Genomic DNA, 7162 nt, shown 5'->3' on the forward strand with positions numbered 1-7162 from the left:
GAGGGAGGAGGAGGAAGAGAAGGAGAAGAAGAGGGAGGAGAGCTGTGAGGTCCTTGGTGTTCTCTGAGCTTGGTGTAGTTTTCTTGAGGACGTTTCATGGCCCAACTAGGGAACATCATCAATGTCAGACGTTTGCTCAAACCTCCCCCCCTTCTAGCACTGATGATGTTCCCTAGTTGGCTCATGCAAGGTCTGCGAGAAAGCACCCCATCTCAGAGATCTCCAAGTTCTCCGTGTAAAGGAAGAACTTCAGAACAAGGAGCAAGGCTGTAAACCTCTGAGTTAAAAAGAAAAAAAGAGAATAAAGGAAGTCTAAACTACTCACAGCTTGGACTTGCAACTGGAGGTCGTTCTTCTCCTGGAGTAAGGAGACCATCTTCTCCTCCAGCTCCTTTCTCCGGGTTTCTGACTTCTCCAGAGCCTCCTTCAGCCTCCCAAATTCCTCTTTCATCGTCTGCGAAGGATACAAAAGAGTCACCTCAATCAATCAATCAATCAATCAATCAATCAATCAATCAATCAATCAATGGGAATAGAGCTGGAAGGGACCTTGGTGGTCTTCTAGTCCAACCTCCTGCTCAAGCAGGAGACCTTAGACCATTTCAGACAAATGGCTGTTGAGTCTCTTCTTACTCCAGCGATGAAGCGCCCAGAACTTCTAGTGGCAAGCTGTTCCACTGGTCAATTGTTCTCACTGTTAGGAAGTTTCTCCTTAGTCCCATGGGTTTCCACCCTTGTCCTGCCTTCAGGTGCTTTGAAGAACAGGTGGGCCACCTCTTCTGTGGGGCAGCCCCTCAAATATTGGAGCGCTGCTATCAAGTCACCCCAGCTGTTCTGACCCCCCGTCGTTCCACACCAAAGCACACTCCGAGCCAGAGATAAATTACGGCATTTAATTAACAGACAAACAGGTCCTTGGCAGCAAACTGGCACAGACAAACTTGGGCAGCAATAAACACAGATAAGGCTTGGCAGCAATCCAGCCTGCCAAGCTCATACAAAGTTCTCCGACATTCGATTCTGTGTTGACTTCTGCAAGAAGGTCGTGGCACAAGCAGTCCTTTTTATAGTCTGGAGAGGAGCCTAATGACCACCAGCTGAGCGCAATCACCTCCTGTAATTGCGTGATTGTTCCTGACGCCTATTAGCTCTTCGATGGCGTGCATCCAGGAACAACTCACTACTGGCTTCCGGCTCACTCTCCCTTGTCTCCTCCCCACTGGTCCAAGGCTCAGGTGCCTCCTGGTGGCCAACCAGCCTCTCTGCGCCCTGCTCGGAGTCGGAACCCTGTCCAGGGTCCTCCACATCCTCCAGAGCCGACTCATAGGGCCCCTCACTGTCAGAGTCTGGTGGCAGCTCCAACGGCTCCTGCTGGGCCACAACAGGTGGGTATGCAGATTTTACAGTATCCTTCAACAAGCCACACCCACCAAGCCATGCCATGCCCATCAAGCCACGCCCACAGAACCGGTAGTATAATTTTTTGAATCCCACCACTGATTGTACTCCTATCTTTTCATTATAGACCTATCGAGTTCCTGCAATCGTTTTTCATACGGTTTAGTCTGCAGGCCTTTAATTATTATTCTACAGGCAGTCCTCGACTTACAACACTTCGTTTAGTGACTGTTCAAAGTTACAACATCACTGAAAAAAAAGAGACTGGTGACCATTTTTCAAAGTTACGACCTTTGCAGCATCCACATGATCAAAATTCAGAGGCTTGGCAACTGGTTCATATTTACAACGGTTGCAGCGGCCTGGGGTCATGTGATCCCCTTTTGCGACCTGCAAACCAAGTCATTAAAAAGGGTCCCACGGTTACCCGCTTAACCACCAGCACGAGTTACGATCATATTTCCTGTTAGAAATTCTGTTTACTATATAGAGCACTACACAGCAAATAAGGAACACAGTCACCATGTGCTTTACTGCTCAACTGTTTTGAACTGTAACAGGAAACAGGACACTCTACTTAGAACGAAAGAGCAGAGGGTATATACCATAGATCCAAACTTGTAAACCCTGCCGTCTACTGGCTGAATACTACTACTGTAGTCGTCACATGGAAATACAACCTTTCCGGATTCAATTACGGCTGTAAGTTGAGGACTGCCGGTGTAAATGCAAATATAAGACGTAACACTTTTGTGCTTTCACGGTTTTAATTATGGGAACATTGTTTGCTGCCCAGAGTCAATTGTCGACTGAGAAGCCATATTGGTGCATCTTCAGGGCTGCCACAGCAAGGCTGGTTGGAGCTACAGGAACGGGAAGGGGGAAATAGAGATAGCTGGGGATATGTACGCAAAATAACATTCTTTCTCCTGGGAACCAAGGACATTCCCACCAGCTACTGGGGAGGCACGGACTAAAGGCAACTTGAGTTGGGACTGTGACCTGATTGGATCACCTTACGGATCTGTGATCAGGGCAAGAACTTTGGGTTTCGATTTGGTTGGGGAAAACCTCAGAGTCGGCTTTTTCACTGGCTGTGCCAATAAACAACATGCCTAATAAATCCATCCTTTGAGGAAACTCCGGGTCTCAGAGTTTTGATTGCGTTGGGTCTAACACAGATAGCTAAAAAAATTGAATGAATGAATCATCATCTTCTTTTAATGGCCTCATAATCCCTCGCGGGGTGGAGTCTGAGCAACTGAATGGAGCTGAGTGAAGCTGAGTACTGGCCAGATGCCTTTCCTGTTGCCAATGAGGAGTTATATTCAAGCAAATATATACTCTCAATGTGCCCAGAGATAAATATCTGCCTCTACCTAGGATTGAACTCTAAGCCTCCTCATTGTGAGGCGAGAGCGTCACCTCTAGGCCAACACACCACTCAATGACTGACTGACCGACAGAATGAATGAATCATATTCTTTTAATGACCCCATAATCTCTTGTGGAGTGGAATCTGGGCAACTCAATGGAGCTGAGTATTTACTGGCCAGATGCCTTTCCTATTTCCAATGAGGAGTTATATTCAAGCAGATATATATTCTCAATGTGCCCAGAGAGAGAAATCTACCTAGGATTGAACTCTAGGTCTCCTTATTGTGAGGCGAGAGCTCTACCTCTAGGCCACCATGCCACTCAATAAATGAATGAATGAATGAATGAATGAACGAACAAATGAACGAATAAAGGCACTCACCTGCATTTCTTTCTCGGTTTCCGCGCTCTTCAGCAAAGGTTTGATCTTGAAGAAAAGCTTCATCCAAGGCCAATTTTTCACCCCCATGAAAGCCCGGATGTTGTACTGGATAATGAGCAAGGCGTCCCTGGTGAAAGAGATCAAGGAGAACCGCACCGTAACTTTTCAGAAAAGCCTTTTCTCCCTTCTCTACCCTCTGTCCCGTGGAATTCACTCCTCAAAATCCCTTGGAATTGCAAAGCATTCGGTTCACCGACAAATGCACGCTCGACAAAAGCGCTCTGACAAAAGCGCGGCGATAAAACCGCGGGTTCAAAATGGCACCCATGAATGAGCGCAGAAGCATGCTGACAACAGCGCCCCGACAGAAGCGTGCTCTAAACCTAATCCTAACCCTAACCCTAACCCTAACCCTAACCCTGAACCTAATCCTGAACCTAACCCTAACCCTAACCCTAACCCTAACCCTTACCCTAACCCTTACCTTAACCCTAACCCTAACCCTAACCCTAACCCTAACCCTAACCCTAACCCTTACCCTAACCCTTACCTTAACCCTAACCCTAACCCTAACCCTAACCCTTACCCTAACCCTAACCCTAACCCTTACTCTAACCCTTACCTTAACCCTAACCCTAACCCTAACCCTAACCCTAACCCTAACCCTAACCCTAACCCTAACCCTAACCCTAACCCTAACCCTAACCCTAACCCTAACCCTAACCCTTACCCTAACCCTTACCCTAACCCTTACCTTAACCCTAACCCTAACCCTAACCCTAACCCTAACCCTTACTCTAACCCTTACCTTAACCCTAACCCTAACCCTAACCCTAACCCTAACCCTAACCCTAACCCTAACCCTAACCCTAACCCTAACCCTAACCCTAACCCTAACCCTAACCCTAACCCTTACCTTAACCCTAACCCTAACCCTAACCCTAACCCTAACCCTTAATCTAACCCTAACCCTAACCCTAACCCTAACCCTAACCCTAACCCTAACCCTTACCCTTACCCTAACCCTTACCTTAACCCTAATCGTGCTTCAGTCGGTGCTCTTTTGTCGGCGAGCCTTTGTGGGCGCGCTGTCGACGTCGCGGTTTTATCGCCGCGGTTTTGACGGCGCCCTGTTGTCGGGCGCGCATTTGTCAGGTCACGAAAGCCTTTGGCTATCATTGCAATTCAAAGCAAGAATGTGCCAAAAAAAATCTGCCCCTTTTAAAAGCAACGGACTCATTCAGTGACCATTCATGATTACGACAGTGATGTTGTGGCCCACCAGACTCAGACCATGAGGAGGTTGGGGAGGAAACTCCACGGCCTCCTGCAGCACCCTGCAGACTGAGAAGATGCTGTGGGTGGGCTGGCCGAGGGTTAGGGCCCGTTTTCAGCCTCCACGGCCTCCTGCAGTACTCTGCTGATTGAAAATGGGTCGTGTCCAGGGGTGGGTTTCAACTGGTTCGCGGCGGTCCCCGCGAACCGGTTGGTCGGTGAACCGGGAAGTAAGTAACTTCCGGGAACGGCGAAGGGCCCACCCGCCCGCCCGCGCTCCTTACCCGGTTTTGACGAGTTCTGCGCTTCCACGCATGCGCAGGACGCATAAAGCGCCTGCGCGATCCTCCAGGAGCAGCTGGAGCATCACACAGATGCTAGTACGCATGCGTGCACCGCGCGCGTGCACGAGGACGCCGCTGGCCCCGTTCCAACCGAACTGGTTGGAACGGGGCGAGAAACCCACCCCTGGTCGTGTCCCATTTTGGACCGCAGAGGCATCGCAGGTTGGTCCTTTGATAGTTCCAGGCTGGCGCCATGGGCCAGATCTAAGCACCCCGTGAGCTGGATGTGGCCTGTGGGCCTTGAGTTTGACACCCCAGCTCTAGACACTAATTTAGAAATTCTGCGATCTCTTTTCTTATTTATTTATTTATTTATTTATTTATTTATTTATTTATTTATTTATTTATTTATTTATTTATTTATTTATTTATTTATTTGTCTTGTATGCCGCCCACTCCCGGAGGACTCTGATCTCTGATCCGAGTAACGAAACAACCTCCGTATTTCGACCGCATCTAAGAAGAGGGTCTTTCCCCTCTGCTGACCCTCGTCCTTCTCCCTCCTGTTGAGGTCGCCATCCATAACTTTGGTTCTTCTTCTCCAGGGCTCACCTGCGCTCCATGATCTTCCGGAACTCAATGCGCATGAGTTGGCCCCTTGCCCTGGCTTGGATACGGGTAATGATCCGGGATAACCGTTCATCTCGCAACTCTTCGAGATGACCCAGGAGCCCTGCCTTGAAAAACACCTGTGGGATGGGAAGATGGTTTCGATTTCATTGGATTTCTGCGAATTTTTTCTTTAAAAAAAAAAAAAAGAAACGGAAAAGAAACAAGTGGTTGTAAAGTCCGCTCGTTGAATGGGTTTCTGTTTCGGTTGTCGTTTGTCACGACAGAGACCTTGAAGCTTTTTCTCCAGCTTGGCCAATTCGAAGAGGGGTGGACTTCAACTCCCAGAATTCTCATGAGGGCCGGAGAATTCTGGGAATCGAAGTCCACAGAGTTTCTCGTCAGTGGCGGGATTCCAATAGTTGAACAACCGGTTCTCGGCCCTAATGATTTCTTCCAACAACCAGTTCACCAAACTGCTCAAAAGCTTAACAACCCAGTTCTCCTGAAGTGGTGCGAACCGGCTGAACCCCACCACTGGCTTCAAGTTGCCAAGGTGGAGAAACTCTGCTTTAGACTGAGAGAAAACTGTTTTAGGTTAAAATCCAGGTGGTGATTTTAAAAAGGTAGGTCTCCTTTAAAGTCACTTGCAGATCCCCTCCCTCCCTCTCCCCTTCTTCATCCCATTCTTCCCCTTCTCCTCCCTCCCTTCCCTTCCTCCCTCCCTTCCTCCCATTCTCTCCCCTCTTCTCCCTGCCTCTCATTTTTTCCTTCTTCATCCCACTCTTCCCCTTCTCCTCCCCCTCCTTTCTCCTCTCTCCCTCCCATTCTCTCCTCTGTTCTCCCTGCCTCGTCTTCCTTCCTTCATCCCCTTCTACTCCCTCCCTTCTCCTTCCTTCCTCTCTCTCTCCCATTCTCTCCCCTCTTCTCCCTGCCTCTCGTTTTTTCCTTCTTCATCCCACTCTTCCCCTTCTCCTCCCCCTCCTTTCTCCTCTCTCCCTCTCCCATTCTCCCCCTTTTTCTCCCCCTCCCTCCCTCACATTCTCTCCTCTTTTCTCCCTGCCTCGTCTTCCTTCCTTCATCCCCTTCTACTCCCTCCCTTCTCCTTCCTTCCTCTCTCTCTCCCATTCTCTCCCCTCTTCTCCCTGCTTCTCCTTCCTTCCTTATTCATCCCACTCTTCCCCTTCTCCTCCCCCTCCTTTCTCCTCTCTCCCTCTCCCATTCTCCCCCTTTTTCTCCCCCTCCCTCCCTCACATTCTCTCCTCTTTTCTCCCTGCCTCGTCTTCCTTCCTTCATCCCCTTCTACTCCCTCCCTTCTCTTCCTTCCTCTCTCTCTCCCATTCTCTCCCCTCTTCTCCCTGCTTCTCCTTCCTTCCTTATTCATCCCATTCTTCCCCTTTTTCTCCCCCTCCCTCCCTCACATTCTCTCTCCTCTTCTCCCTGCCTCTCCCTTCCTTCCTTCCTTCCTTCCTTCCTTCCTTCCATCCTTCCTTCCTTCCTTCCTTCCTTCCTGCTTCATCCCATTCTCCCCCTTTTTCTCCCCCTCCCTCCCTCACATTCTCTCCTTCTTCTCCCTTCCTCTCTCTCTTCCTTCCTTCCTTCCTTCCTTCCTTCCTTCCTTCCTTCCTTCCTTCCTTCCTTCAATCCTTCCTTCTTTCCTGCTTCATCCCATTCTCCCCCTCCTTCTCCTCCCTCCCTTCCTGTTGTAACTCGAGGTCTATCTGTATTCCAAAATCCCTTTCCCGGCCTCCTTGCCAGAAAAGGGATTTGTTCGCCTCACCTTGGTGTGTCCAAATTTGTACTGGTTGTGATCGATGTCCAAGGTGCCTAAGAGTTT

This window comes from Thamnophis sirtalis, unplaced genomic scaffold (assembly GCF_051295495.1).
Source record: "Thamnophis sirtalis isolate CommonGarterSnake01/CBP01778 unplaced genomic scaffold, rThaSir2_p1.2 scaffold_4, whole genome shotgun sequence".
Classification (NCBI taxonomy): domain Eukaryota; kingdom Metazoa; phylum Chordata; class Lepidosauria; order Squamata; family Natricidae; genus Thamnophis; species Thamnophis sirtalis.